Genomic DNA, 16,361 nt, shown 5'->3' with positions numbered 1-16,361 from the left:
CTGTGAGCGAAACTCCGGCCGGATCTCCTCATGGATGGAACCCGAATAGGCGATAAACCTGGACTAGAGACTTGAGTGTTTAGGTAGGCCGTGGCCGACACCCACGTTGGGCTTCCGCTTGAAGGTTGCCGAGTACATGTCGTGTAAACGGCGGTAAGTGGTGAGAGCGTGTGTGAAGAAGTACACCCCTGCAGGGTTAACATCATCTATTCGAATAGCCGTGTCCGCGGAAAAGGACTTCTGGGTTGCTTATATCAGTTCATAGACAAGTGAAAGTGGATACTCTAAAATACGCAAGATAAGCGTGAGTGCTATGGATGGCGTTCTCGTAGGGAGACGGGAGCGGATCCATAGTGGTGTATTGATATGGTGAATATGTGGACTCGTGTGCGCCACCTCAAAAGAGTCGCTTGCAGTCGTAGTTCAGGATAGCCACCGAGTCAAAGCTGGCTTGCTGCAGTTAAACCCCACCATCCCCTTTGTTGATAATGATGCATATGTAGATAGTTCTGATGTAAGTCTTGCTGGGTACATTTGTACTCACGTTTGCCTATTTTATGTTTTTGCAGAGAGACTTCAGTCTCACTAGTAGTTTCCGCGTGGACTTCGACGTTTAGCTTGTTACCTCAGCTACGATCTTGTGCCCTCGGCAGGATCTGATAGATAGTCAGGCTTCTCAGCCTTTTTCATTTATAGTTGTCTGTACTCAGACATGATAGCTTCCGCTTGTGCTTTGACTTGTATGCTCTGATGTTGGGTCATGAGACCCATGTTTGTAATATCTCGCTCCTCGGAGCCTATTGAATAAACTACTTGAGTCGTAGAGTCATGTTGTGATGCCATGTTGTATTTGCACATATCGAGCATATTGTGTGTATGTTATTGAAATGCTTGGTATGTGTGGGATCTGACCATCTAGTTGTTTATCTTTAGTAGCCTCTCTTACGGGGAAATGTCTCCTAGTGTTTCCACCGAGCCATGGTAGCTTGCTACTGCTCCGGAACACTTAGGCTGGCCGGCATGTGTCCTTCTTCGTTCCTGTGTCTGTCCCTTCGGGGAAATGTCACGCGATGAATACCGGAGTCCTGTTAGCCCGCTACAGCCCGGTTCACCGGAGTCCTGCTAGCCCAGTGCTACAGCCTGGATTCACTCGCTGATGACCGACACGTTCGATGCTGGGTCATGGATGCCTGTCCCTGTAAGTCTGTGCCGCTTTGGGTTTACGACTAGCCATGTCAGCCCGGGCTCCTTATCATATGGATGCTAGCGACACTGTCATATACGTGTGCCAAAAGGCGCAAACGGTCCCGGGCAAAGGTAAGGCGACACCCGTGGGAATACCGTGCGTGAGGCCGCAAAGTGATATGAGGTGTTACATGCTAGATCGATGTGGCATTGAGTCGGGGTCCTGACAGCGTTGGTATCAGAGCTTGACTGCCTGTAGGATTACCAAGCCAAACTGGTCGAAGTTGAGTCTAGAAATTCTTTAGTTATATAAGGGAATTGATTGTGGGATGGAACGTAAGGCTCTTTTTACTCCTTATACCTCATGGCCTTCTGATCTGAGTCATCATCTTCTCTTCTACGGGGATTAAGAACTAGGCTATCTCTTCTTTCTATCAGGATCACGTGTTACTAATCCGTAGACTTATAAGATTGTTGGATTAAGCTTGAGTTCAGTTTCTACTACTTCCGTATGTTAATTGTTGATCTCGAAACCTTGATATCGTGCTTCTGAGTGGTTATGCCACCATTTTGTGAATGTCACAAATCTTTTCTGAGCATTTACAGCCGTTATGCTGTCCGAGTCACCCCACGTTTCTGAATAGTCTGAAGCATTTGCAAAATTCCTTCCTCCCATTCCGATGTTCCTTTGGGCCAGATTAACCACACTAATCAGTAAGTTGAGGTACTCCGTTACCTTGACATATATGTTGGAGATATTATTATGACCCTAGGTGTCTTAGGGGATCATCTAGTGGTCTAGCCATGATTGTGTCCTAGTGTGAAGATTCTGGCCTTTATTCTCGGAAGCATCCCGTGATGCTACTTAGTAGTAGGTATTCTACTCCTGGGTTCTGAACCCGAGATTCACTCTACCTACTTCATGTTGATAGTAATTGCTAGTGCCTTTAGGATATTAGTAACCTTTGTGATAGTCCTTGAAGTCCGTGGTATCTTCTTCTTCCAAATACCATGAACTACTTATGGCAGATGTTTATTGGATCAAAAAAAATCACAATTAGAGTACTCTTGAGGAGTTCTCCATTCATAAATTGTGACTCTGCCAGTTCTACTTTTTTGCATGGGTTATCCGGAAGAAACATGTGGAATTCGTTTGACATGCTAAACCATGCATCCACAACTCAGAAAGTTATATGTTCCTTTGAGTTGTTCTCTTTAGTTGCATTCTGACCCTCGTCTATCAATTGATAGTCAAGAGTATGCGTGCATTCGTTCGTCGATGCCTATTACCCTTGTGGTCCGCCAAGCCATTCTATTTCAGAATGAATAGGAGAAACAAACTCCAGTACCTCATCCATATTTAGGATTGGGTCAAAGTAGTTGTGTTCCGCAGATCAAGTTACAATCCAGCTTCTGGTCTGCTCTACCCTGAAGTATTACCTTCTTTATGACAGGAATTTCATGAGAATTGCACCACCTTTTGTGAATTCTTGACATAGTGATACTTCTCGCCATCCTTTTTCATTCCTCGGTTCCGTGTTGTTGCAGCCGGAGTACCGACAAGTGAATCGTGATGTGTGAAATCAATACTCCTAGCAACCTTGTTGCTTGGTAGTTAAATGGACCACAACCTCATTCTTAGCGTGCTGATTATTGAGTCATCATTCTAAGACTGATCGTGCTACCTAGTCCTTATTTCGGTGCACCCTTCGATTGATGAGTTAGGATCTTGTCAAGTCCTCACTCATTTGATCATATCGTCTTGCCCTCAAAAGCGAGATTGTTCTCGAGCTTAGTAACATATCGGTGGTTCGTGATTTTCCGAATATCTTCTCGAAAGTATCACCAGGCTGTCACCTGACTGTTATGTTGAGCTCGTGATCAAGTTGGTTTTTTGTGAACCATCCTTCTCCAAGAATCTGTGTTGGATATCCCTGAGCTAGTTGGTTAAGTTAGACAACGACTTGGAGAGTTGGAAGATAAAAGCTTGCCTGACTTAGTTCGTTCCAAAGGGATATTCTTGTGTAGTGTGTGTTGAAGAAAGATGATATCTTCATCGATTGGTCCCTGTGATCAGTTGCTGGATCTATTGTCTTATCAATCCTTTGATTTGAGTGTGGGCTATCGTCAAATCAAATCAGAACCAACGATATTCGTAATGTTGTCTTACTCGTGGTTGATTCCTCGAGCATACACCATTATATCTTTGGTCTGACCAATGCTATCACCGTGTTCACTTAACTATGGAATTCCTTTTAAAAGGAAACCTAGATGAATTGTTGTTGAGCCCATTGACAACATCCTTGTCTTCTCCATAATTTGGTTGAACATTAAGCTAGTGTTGGAAATTTTTAAAAGCATTTGTTCATGCTAGCTCATGAAGCATATGTTTGGATGAAGGTAGTGACTTCCTTTAATTCATGTGCATCTGATGCAAGTTGCCGCCGTGGATTCGAGAAAGTCAATGTTGTTTTCTTGGAATCATTCCAAATCAGTCATGCACACGTGCGAAGAATTCTGTGGTTTGAAGACTTGCAACCTTCAATCTATATGTGTCCCTAGCACACCAAGCCACTGATTGAATTGTTCAAGGAGAAGAAGTTCCTTCTTAAGAGTATACCTTATGCAAGGACTTCGATATCCTCGATGATGGTTCCCCTCCTGAATTCGGTAGTGTTTTATTATAAGACTACTTTGTGGTCATGCTTGTCTTGGACAACATGTTCACATGTTTGTAGCAGAACCAGCTCATGTTTTGGAGCTTGCTATCGTAGTTCGTCTCCCGAGAATCCCGCAACGTCATCTCGTCGATTTGTGTTGCAAACTTTTATTTTTCTTCCTAGACTCGATGAGTCTGGAATATCCTGACACCAACCAGATCTGAATCTTAGGCAGATATGATGGGTTGGAACATTTCCCAAGAACTATAATATTGGTCTCTCGATAACCGGTAAGGTGGATGTCGTGGCCAACACACCCATCCGGTAGACCTATTATTATAGTATCTTATTTGATGGAATTGGCCACCTCCCCATAGGGATTTCGTAGGATTTACTCCCTAGTTGCCCCTATGGATTTTGAGTTCCCGAAGTCCGACCTTTACTTGATGTTCTAGATACCAAACCATATTTATGAATGGGATACACTAGCACATCAAGGAGAACATTAGAAGCGGAGTGCTAAATGTCTCTCGGTCGATCATCCAGATTTTGTTTCCTTGGCCTCGCTAAGGTGAAATCTGAGAAGGTGTTATCTTCCTTTGCATCTGCATCATCCATCATTAGCCATCATGGTAGTATGTTGTGTTGTCAGCACCCTTGACACGGATGTTGATAAAACCTTGATGATTATGGAAATGCTCAAGTTCTTGAGAGCACGCACAAGCGCTAGGTGTTATCATCGACACTAATTGGGATGCTCTCAGTTTCCTCGGCAATGCTATGACCTTCTCAAACAGTGAATTCACTCTCTATTGTTGGGTTCTTCCCCAGTTACCAGAATCATTCCCAGCATTTGCATTTTGTTCCCAGCTTGCACCGCCAATGTGCCATTCTACATGGTTCTCTTCCATTTCCGGTGGTAAGCAAATTCATCCATTACGTTGTCTTCAACAAGGTAATCCACATCATCCAAGTCTGGATATGCCATTCTACCGACCCCCTCCAAACGATCGCTCGAAAATTGCCTTAGGCTGGTTCAAAGAGTTTCAATGATCTTTGAATCAAAGGTAATTCTTTTTGCCACTTAAGGGGATATTTCTATGAGTCACCTTCCCTAAGGTGCATCATTATGGTGTCATGACAACTCAACTCCTCGCTACGTTGACAATCGTTTGCCACCCTCTTAAGCGTGAAATTGTTGTCTACCTAGTGAACCCTCGTCATCTGTTCCACTCCATCCCTCTAGAGGTGTGCTTCGTCTCTCAGCTCGAGAGATATTGTTATGTCTCATTCCGTGAGTTGTTCGATCTTCGAGAAGATCGACCCTTCTAGAGTCTCCTTCTTCCCTCCATGTCATGTTGACAGGAATTCTCAGAGCAAGACTTCAAGACGATGATGGTGATCGAATCAACGTTCCTATGAAGTGCAACCTGGATCGTGAAGATTATACTAGTTGCGTTTCCCCTTCACCTTACCCTATGCTTGAATCTCGAGACGAGATTCTTGTTTAGTGGGGGTGAGTTGTCACATCCCTAGCTTCTGGTAATGCTCTGAGCTAGCTAGTCATGTGTTGCATCATGTTTAAATTTTGCCTACAATTGAAATGGGGATGTTCAAACCCTAGCATTAAATCAACTCAACTAGGGTGAGTTAAAATCTTTTCAATAAACCCAAAAGGCCCCTAAGAAAAGTTCATGATTTCTGGTTAAGGTGGAAACCTCTGCCAAAAATGATGAATATACCCTTAGGTCATTTTTGGATTTTTGAATTAAATCATATTGTATTTGACTTTGGGCATTTAAATACTATAAATAATTTAAATGCTCAAATAAATGTTGGAAATTGATAAGGGTCACTGGAATAATTCAGAAAGCACCCATAATTATTTCCAGGATTTTATAAAATGATTTGATATTAAAACAAATCAAAAACAAATTGCAGAAAATGAAAAAAAGATAAAACAGAACAGAATTATAAAAGAGAGAGGGAAACATTACCTGCAGCCCACCTGGGCCACTTACCTGTAGCCGGCCCAGCTCCTCCCGCTGGCCCAGCCCAGCCCACCTCCTCCTCCTTTGTCCTCTTCCTCCTCTGCCAGGAGGACGAGCAGAGGCGAGGCGTGGCGCTCGCCGACGCCGCCTCGGCCACCTCCTGCTTCCCCCCCCCTAGCCACCTCCTGCTTCCTCCTTGGCCTCCCCAGCGACGCCCCGGACGACGCCACGCGCCTCCCCGACCGCCCCTCACTCTCTCCCGAGCTCTCCCCCTCCTCTGTTTCTCTCTCCCTCTCGTGCCGAGCGCAGCCGTCGCCACCGACGCTGTTCGCCGCGGCCACCGGGCCTCCCTCGCTCCCCCGAAGTGCCCAGGAGATCCTCCTCGACCACCTCTTCCTCCTCGCCGAGAAGCGCACCGCGGGAGCCCCTGCAACGTCGCCACCGCCGTCGTCTTCCACCTCCAGCGCCCGAGCTCGCCTCCGGTCAATTCAGCGCTGCTAGGACCTCCCCGAGCTCGCTGACCTCCTCTACGGCACCGCTGTGAGCTCCTACGCCTCCCCTCCCTCTTTCCCCCTTCGATTGCGCCCTGTAGCCCCGATCCCACCGGAGCCGCGAGCTCGGCTCCGCCGGCGATGTCGCCGCCGTCACTGCAGACAGCAAGGCTCGAAACCGAGCACGGCACCGTGCTCCTAGCATCCTCAGGAGCTCGGCGAGCCCCTTAACCATCCCTCCCGTCCTCTGTGGCCTCGCCCCGCTCGAACCCGAGCTCCGGCCGCCGCCTCGCTCGCCGCCGACACCGATTCCGGCCGCCCCGAGCGCAACTGACTCCACCAGGAGCTTCGGCTCGTCCCCAGCTCCTCCTAGATGCCCTCCGCGGCCCATTTGGTCGCCGGAGTGGCCAAAACCACTCTCGCCGCCGCGTCGGGCTCGCCGGCGGCTAAACGCCGGCAGCCGACTTTGACTTTGACCACGGGTGGGCCCCGGTTGACTCTCCTGAGTCAATGACAGGTGGGGCCCAGCCCTGTTAACTATTAGGATTAGTTTTAATTAATTTTAGTTAAGCTAATCACACTGACATGTGGGTCCCAGTGTCAGGTTTGACCTGGAGGCGCCCTGTTGACCTGCTGACGTCATGATGATGTCAGGCTGACGCAATAAGTATTTTCTGGAATTTAAATAATCTTAAATGATTTAATAATTTCAGAAAATAGCTAAAACTTCAATAAATCATAGAAAATTAACCGTAACTCCAAATTAAATAAATTATATATGAAAAATTATCAGAAAAATTCAAGGAATCCATCTGTACCATTTTCATGCATGTTAGAACAACTTATCACTACTGTTTAGGGCAAATGAAGTAAATGGCATTTGAATAATCACATATGGAGTTTGAATTTGAATCTTGTATTCAAACCAACTTCATTTAATCTGTTGCTAGTTGCATTAGCTCAAACACATTCATTTTGCCATGTCATGATCATGCATCATATTGTGCATTGCATTGATTGTGTTTCCTTTTGTGTTGCCGGTATTTGTCCCCTCTCGATAGACGTGATACCGATGATGTGATCGTTGACACTGATGAAGACTCAATGTTATCTTCAGAAGTGCCAGGCAAGCAAAACCCCCTTGTTCATTCCGATACAATCCTACTCTCTCGCTCCTGCTCTCTTTTACTGCATTAGGACAACACGATTCAACTGTTACTTGCTGCGGTAGCTGAACCCCTTTATCCTCTGCATGACCTGTCATTCCACAGTAAATAGATGAAACCCACTAGCATGAGTAGGAGTTGTTTGAGCCCTGTTGTGCCTACTCATTCATGCTTGTTTGTCATGCCTGCTACTGCTTAGAGTTGAGTCAGGTCTGATTCATCGGGGATGAATCAGAGGTGTGTGAACATGTCCTACTGTGTGTGAGCTAAGTGTGTGAACACGATTTGGTAAAGGTAGCGGTGAGAGGCCATGTAGGAGTACATGGTGGGTTGTCTCATTGCAGCCGTCCTCAGGAACTGAGTTCTGTGTTTGTGATCCATGATTCAGCTACTACCACGCATTGGGCCCGAAACCAATGGACCCTCTCGGCTTCTTGATCACCCTTGTCCTCTGTCCAGGAGTTGCAAGTAGTTTCTGGTGTTTGTAGTATGCTGGAGGCCGTGCGCAGCGCTGACCGTAGGGGTGGGCTGTGATGCGGTAGGCACGTGGCCGGGTAAACCGGGCGCCCGTTTGGTGTCACGGAACCCTGTTCACATCGTTTGGGGCTGTGAGCGAAACTCCGGCCGGATCTCCTCATGGATGGAACCCGAATAGGCGATAAACCTGGACTAGAGACTTGAGTGTTTAGGTAGGCCGTGGCCGACACCCACGTTGGGCTTCCGCTTGAAGGTTGCCGAGTACATGTCGTGTAAACGCGGTAAGTGGTGAGAGCGTGTGTGAAGAAGTACACCCCTGCAGGGTTAACATCATCTATTCGAATAGCCGTGTCCGCGGAAAAGGACTTCTGGGTTGCTTATATCAGTTCATAGACAAGTGAAAGTGGATACTCTAAAATACGCAAGATAAGCGTGAGTGCTATGGATGGCGTTCTCGTAGGGAGACGGGAGCGGATCCATAGTGGTGTATTGATATGGTGAATATGTGGACTCGTGTGCGCCACCTCAAAAGAGTCGCTTGCAGTCGTAGTTCAGGATAGCCACCGAGTCAAAGCTGGCTTGCTGCAGTTAAACCCCACCATCCCCTTTGTTGATAATGATGCATATGTAGATAGTTCTGATGTAAGTCTTGCTGGGTACATTTGTACTCACGTTTGCCTATTTTATGTTTTTGCAGAGAGACTTCAGTCTCACTAGTAGTTCCGCGTGGACTTCGACGTTTAGCTTGTTACCTCAGCTACGATCTTGTGCCCTCGGCAGGATCTGATAGATAGTCAGGCTTCTCAGCCTTTTTCATTTATAGTTGTCTGTACTCAGACATGATAGCTTCCGCTTGTGCTTTGACTTGTATGCTCTGATGTTGGGTCATGAGACCCATGTTTGTAATATCTCGCTCCTCGGAGCCTATTGAATAAATTACTTGAGTCGTAGAGTCATGTTGTGATGCCATGTTGTATTTGCACATATCGAGCATATTGTGTGTATGTTATTGAAATGCTTGGTATGTGTGGGATCTGACCATCTAGTTGTTTATCTTTAGTAGCCTCTCTTACGGGGAAATGTCTCCTAGTGTTTCCACCGAGCCATGGTAGCTTGCTACTGCTCCGGAACACTTAGGCTGGCCGGCATGTGTCCTTCTTCGTTCCTGTGTCTGTCCCTTCGGGGAAATGTCACGCGTTGAATACCGGAGTCCTGTTAGCCCGCTACAGCCCGGTTTACCGGAGTCCTGCTAGCCCAGTGCTACAGCCTGGATCCACTCGCTGATGACCGACACGTTCGATGCTGGGTCATGGATGCCTGTCCCTGTAAGTCTGTGCCGCTTTGGGTTTACGACTAGCCATGTCAGCCCGGGCTCCTTATCATATGGATGCTAGCGACACTGTCATATACGTGTGCCAAAAGGCACAAACGGTCCCGGGCTAAGGTAAGGCGACACCCGTGGGAATACCGTGCGTGAGGCCGCAAAGTGATATGAGGTGTTACATGCTAGATCGATGTGGCATTGAGTCGGGGTCCTGACAGATCTTTATACTGATTTCGACCGAAATCATCTCCCCTTTCCAGTGGCACTCTTGGATTTCCAAGTTGAGGCCAGGTTCAATCATTCCTTTGCAAATCATGCATATGCATCACATATCGCATCCCGCATATCATGCCATGTTCATGTGTTGGTTGTTTACTATGTTGTGTGCTTCTTTCCAATGTTGCTTCTTCGGGTTGGTTCCGATAGCGTCGCGTTTGTGAGGACCCATTCGACTACGTACGTTTGTCTTCTTCATGGACTCGTTCTTCTTCCTTGCGGGATTTCAAGCAAGATGACCATACCCTCGAAATTACTTCTATCTTTGCTTGCTAGTTGCTCGCTCTTTTGCTATGCCTATGCTATGATGCCTACCACTTGCTTATCATGCCTCTCACATTTCCATGTCAAACCTCTAACCCACCATGTCCTAGCAAACCGTTGTTTGGCTATGTTACCGCTTTGCCCAGCTCTTCTTATAGCGTTGCTAGTTGCAGGTGAATATTGGAGTTTGTTCCTTGTTGGAACATGGATATTTTGTTGGTATATCACAATATCTCTTATTTAATTAATGCATCTATATACTTGGTAAAGGGTGGAAGGCTCGGCCTTATGCCTGCTGTTTTGTTCCACTCTTTCCGCCCTAGTTTTCGTCATATCGGTGTTATGTTCCCGTATTTTGCGTTCCTTACACGGTTGGGTTATAATGGGAACCCCTTGATAGTTTGACTTGAATAAAACTCCTTCAGCAATGCCCAACATTGGTTTTACCATTCACCACCTAGCCTTTTCTTTCCCTTGGGTTCTGCAGACTCAAGGGTCATCATTATTTTAACCCCCCCGGGCCAGTGCTCCACTGAGTGTTGGTCCAAACTAGAGCCTGGTGCAGTGCCCCCTCGGGGGAACTCGAGGTTTGGTTTTAGTTGTATGGAGCGCTCATCTGAGTGTGCCATGATAACGAGATATGTGCAGCTCCTATCGGGATTTGTTGGCACATCTGGGTGGTGTTGCTGGATTTGTTTTACCATTGTCGAGGATGCCGAGTCTGATCGGATTGTCTTGGGAGAAGGAATATCCTTCGTTGACCGTGAGAGCTTGTGATGGGATAAGTTGGGACACCCCTGCAGGGATTTGAACTTTCGAAAGCCGTGCCCGCGGTTATGGGCAGATGGGAATTTGTTAATGTCTGGTTGTAGAAAACCTAAAACTTATCTTAATTAAAATACATCAACCGCGTGTGTTACCATGATGGTCTCTTCTCGGTGGAGTCCGGGAAGTGAACACGGTGTTGGAGTCATGTTTTACGTAGGTTGTTCTAGGATCACTTCTTGATCATAGTTTCTTGACCGTGCTTTGCCTTCTCTTCTCGCTCTCATTTGCGTATCTTAGCCACCAAATACGCTAGTCGCTTGCTGCAGCTCCAGCTCATACTTTTACCCTTCCTATAAGCTTAAATAGTCTTGATCGCGAGGGTGTGAGATTGCTGAGTCCCCATGACTCACAGATACTTCCAAAACTAGTTTGCAGGTGCCGATGTTACCGAGCAGGTGATGTAATCAAGCTCAAGGAGGAGCTCGATGAAGATCGTGTTCTTTATGTTGTTCCATTTTCCAGTTGATCAGTAGTGGAGCCCAGTTGGGACGATTGGGGATCTGTGTAGTATTTGGGGTAGTCTTCTTTTATTTTGGTTTCGTAGTCGGACCTTGATTGTATCTGGTTGATGTAATGCTTTATTCATGTAATTGTGTGAAGTGGCGATTGTAAGCCAACTATGTATCCCTTTCCCCTTTGTTTATGTACATGGGTTGTTTGCGAAGATTAGCTTTCAATGCGGTTATGCCTCTAAGTCGTGCTTCGACACGTGGGAGATATCGTCGCATCAGGGGCGTTACAAGTCATGCTTAATTACGAAAAAACACTTGTCGTTGTTGTGTACCGTTTCAACATCGAAGGACTCCACGAGCTTAATGCTGAAGCGCTGATCTTCGTCCAGCTCAACGAACATGTCGCACATACCTCGATCGTCGTGGCACCAGCTCCACTCCCCCGGGAGACTGTCGTCGTCCGAGTACGACATTTCTACGTTCATAATTCAAAGATTAAACTTGTACAATTAAATATATGTACTAAAAACCTAAACTAGATCATTATTTTTTGATAAAATCCAGGCCACTCGATATTTCCTGTATATTCTAGCACAAGTCATGCCACAATTCACGGAAAAATCCGGCATGACCTTTGCTAAAAAAGGAGATATCGAGCGCCTGAAATTTGCCGGAACGGAAATTAATCAACACTCCGGCAAAACATAGGCCACTCGGAGGTGTAAACTAAACATGAACGGCCACTTGGGCAACCACATATCCTATTTGAGCAAATATGACATGTTCAACTAGTTTTACTAATTCAACTAGTTCTTACTAAATATAAACTTAATATAAATAGAAAAAAACTAGTTCTTTCTAAAAATAAAGTAGTTCAATTAGTTATATTAATTATCTTACTAAAAATACAGTAGTTCTATTAATTCAACTAGTTCAACTAGTTTATTAATTTACTTACTAAACTAGTTCAACTACAACTAAAGTAGTTCAACTAGTTTCTTAATTTACTTACTAAAGATAAACTAGTTTTTACTAAAAATAAACTAGTTCAACTAGTTATATTAATTTTCTTACTAATTCTATTAAACACTAAAACTAATTCGATGAACTATAAAACTAATTCTACTTAACAAATACTGCCATAATTAGCATCTAATTTGATGAACCCTAACTAATTAGATGAACTCTGAAATTTAACCCTAAGAACCCTAGATAGGTAGAGGTAGGGGAGGAGGAGGAGGGCGTGCTCACCTCTAGCGCCGGCGGAGTTAGGGAGAGGGGCACGCGGCGTCGAGGTTGGGGACGGGGTCGGGGCGGCGGGCGCACAACGGAGGGCGGCGATCTAGGGGGGGTGCCGAGGTCGGGGTCGGGGGCGGCGTCGAGGTCGGGGTCGGGGGCGGCATCGAGGTCGCGGTCGGGGCCGGGGGCGGCGTCGAAGGTGTGCGAAGAGCGACGGGTCGTGCGTGGCGGCCGACGATGATGCAGAACGGCGACAACGAAGGAGCAAGCACTTGGGGGAAGTGGCCGTGGGGGAAGAACGAACCGCGCGGTTAAGTTAAAAGTAGTAGTAGTGCGTTCCAGGAAGTGCGCTGCTGCTACGGTAGCTATAGCGCGTTTCCTAACAAGCGCTACTACTATTCCTTCTCTTTTTTATTTGCTTTCCATTTAATTTTATTTTCATTAACAGTAGTGCCTTTGTCCGTAAATGCGCTGCTACAAAACAAGTAGCGGTATCACGGTTCCACGTAGATCGCTACTACTATGTGTAGCCTAACGGCTAAGCCGGGGGAATTTTAGTAGTAGCGCTTTTGTACTCGAGCGCGCTACTGCTATAATTGTATCTGTAGCGCGGTTTTAAATACCGCGTTGCTGCTAATTAGCACGAGCGTGCATTTTTATCCCGCGCTATAGCTAATGTTCTATGTATAAGGTTTTCCCTAGTAGTGGCATACTGCACTTTGCAGACTTGGCACACATCATAGAGAAGTACAGTGCAATGGAAAGCACCTTGAAGGCCTAGACAACTCGATGGGAACCTCCTCCCTTCAAGCAGTCCACCGGATGGACAAAAAGGATGAACCCTTACGAGGCACCTAATCTTCATCCCATGGACAAAAAAGTCAAGCCCTTTACGAGACACAGAATTGTCATTGACGACCTGCTCGAGAAACCCTGTCAGATACATACGACGCCGAATACAGAACCAACACATAGCCTTCTGGCATGTGGGGTACTCCGGCAGGTGGCTAAGAGCGGCATGGCCATCCTCACCAACATTACTTTAGAGAGGCACTCTTCAGAGGATGCCGATCTCAATGTTTTTACAATCTTTGAGACATTTTCTTCCAACAACCGGCGCAAAAGGGCATTACGTGACTGAGGGAGTCTAGGATTACGGGGTCATCGGGCGTCCGGGCTATGTGATATGGGCCGGACTAATGGGTCGTGGAGATACAAGGCAGAAGACTTTCCCCGTGTCCGGATGGGACTTTCCTTGGTGTGGAAGGCAAGCTTAGCGCATGGATATGAAGATTCCTTTCTCTATAAACCGACTCTGTACAAACCCTAGTCCCCTTCGGTGTCTATATAAACCGGAGGGTTTAGTCCATAGAGTCAATCACAATCATAATCCTACAGGCTAGACAATTAGGGTTTAGCCATTCCGATCTCGTGGTAGATCAACTCTTGTAACCCCTATACTCATCAAAGACAATCAAGCAGGACGTAGGGTATTACCTCCGTCAAGAGGGCCCGAACCTGGGTAAACACTGTGTCCCTTGCCTCCTGTGACCATCAATCCTTCGATGCACAGTTCGGAACCCCCTACCAGAGATCTGCCAGTTTTGACACCGACATTGGTGTTTTCATTGAGAGTTCCATTGTGCCGTCGTCGAAAGGCTCGATGGCTCTATCAATCATCTACAACAACGCTGCCGCGAATGAGATCTTTCTCCTTGGCCATTTGTATCCGGCAGCTTCGCACTGCGGGCCAACTCGGTTGGCCATTTGTTGCAGATTGACAGCTACACCCCTGGTCACCAGATTAGTTTTAGAAATCTGAACTATGTCGCTGATATCCAAGAAGACTTGATCTTCCGAGGGTTCGCGGCCTCAACCACCGCTCCGGCCTTAGATCCGGAGAGCGTCACCGGGTCCTAAGACGGGAGTCTAGAGCCCGCCAGACTCTCTGTGGCCTTAGAGCTCAACACCGGAAAAACCGAGAGATTAGCGTCTCCGGCAATCGTTCCAAGGCCGGACTCTTCTTCAGACACTAATTCCGAACCCTGGAGGCCCGCATCATGCGAGCTCTGCCCAGAAACTTCCAACCGCGTCCAAATCCTTCCCTTAAACGAGGCTCTGGACTTAATGCGATCCCTCATCATCACAGAGGAACCGCTTCTGAATCACGCCCAGCCCAGACTAGGGGATGGAATTAGAGAACTTTACTTCCCACCCACCACCCACTTCATAGCCAGTATCGAGGACCTAACCGACCTGCGTGATTACGCCTCCAAAGACATCAATGGTATGGACGATGATGCAGGAGAGGAGCAGGCCAAAAACCCGCCAGTCACCTCATGTTGGACGGCCATCTCCTTGTATGACGTATACATGGTGGATACATCTAAAAACAGAGACGGCGATGATGAGAAAAGCCCAATCGAGGATGAACCTCCTAAGATACTGTGGAAACATCGACGTCAGCGGCGCCGCTCTAAATCACGTCATGATAAGAACAGCAATACCGACACAGAAGACAATGATACTTTGGAGAACGTCGAAGACCATGAAAACCCCATCGAACCAACATCTGAACAGGATGATCGGGAGGACGGGCAAGTTGACCCTGACGAACAAACAGGGAGCAACGACTCGGAGGACAACAACTATCTACCACTCTCCGAAGATGATGTAAGCCTCGGCAACGAAGATTTTATCCTGCCAGAGGAACCCCTTGAATAAGAGCGCTTCAAGCGACGGTTAATATCCACGACTAGAAGCCTAAAAAGAAACAGTAGGAGCTTCAAGATGACCAAGACCTACTTAACGACAAATGGACTAATGTCCTGGTAGCCGAATAATACGGCCTTGAATTCCTAGCAAAGAGTTACCCAAAGCATAAGCTGGTACCCCAATTTTACAATGAAGCATTGGAGCCCATACCACCCATGCGTAATGCGGTCGTCAGACCCGATAGACCACCACGTGGCCGGGATAGAACTACAACTCAAGCCGAACACCATCCCGCACCACCTCGGTGTAAAAGCAGAGAAACAACAGCTCGGGAATACACATATGACCTACGACAAGACCTGGAAAATAGAACATGTCAGACTAGATCGATCTACGGATCGCGGGGGCGTGCACCGACGCGAGAAGACGGCTATCAAGCCGAGCGCGACAAGCATAACCACGCCCGGGCCAAAAACCGCGTACGGACTTCATCCGAACTACGTCATGACTTGGCCCGATGCAGAGGAGCCGCACACCCCCTCTGCTTCACCGATGAGGTAATGGAGCACGAGTTCCTTGAAGGGTTTAAACCCGTGAACATCAAATCATATGATAGCACAACACATCTCGTAGTATGGATTGAAGATTTTCTTCTCCACATTTACATGGCTCGCGATGATGATCTACACGCCATCACATACCTTCCCCTAAAACTTAAGGGGCCAGCTAGGCACTGGTTAAACAGCCTCCCAGAAGACTCCATTAGAAGCTAGGAAGACTGGGAAGATGCCTATAGAGACAACTTCCAAGGCACTTATGTTCGGCCTCCGGATGCCGATGACCTCAATCATATAGTCCAACAGCCCGGAGAGTCTGCCAGGAAATTCTTGACCAGGTTCCTAATTAAAAAGAACCAGATTGTTGACTATCCGGACGCTGAAGCCCTAGCGGCCTTCAAACATAGCATCCGCGACGAATGGCTCGCCTGACAACTCGGCCAAGAAAAGCCGAAGTCCATGGCAGCCCTTACAGCACTAATGACCCGCTTCTGTGCGGGCGAGGATAGCTGGCTAGCCCGTAGCGGTAACAGTACTAGTGACCCCGACACTTTCGGAGCCCGAAACGGCAACGGAATACCCCGATGCAACAAACATAAGCGTCAGAGCAACAATGATGATACAGAGAATACAACAGTCAACATCGGATTCAGTGGCTCCCAATCCGGTCAACGGAAGAAGCCATTCAAATGAAATAAAGACTGTTCATCAAGCCTGGACCGAATACTTGATCGAC

This window comes from Triticum aestivum, chromosome 4A, assembly GCF_018294505.1.
Source record: "Triticum aestivum cultivar Chinese Spring chromosome 4A, IWGSC CS RefSeq v2.1, whole genome shotgun sequence".
Taxonomy (NCBI): Eukaryota; Viridiplantae; Streptophyta; class Magnoliopsida; order Poales; family Poaceae; genus Triticum; species Triticum aestivum.
Note: the sequence above shows the minus strand (reverse complement) of the source record.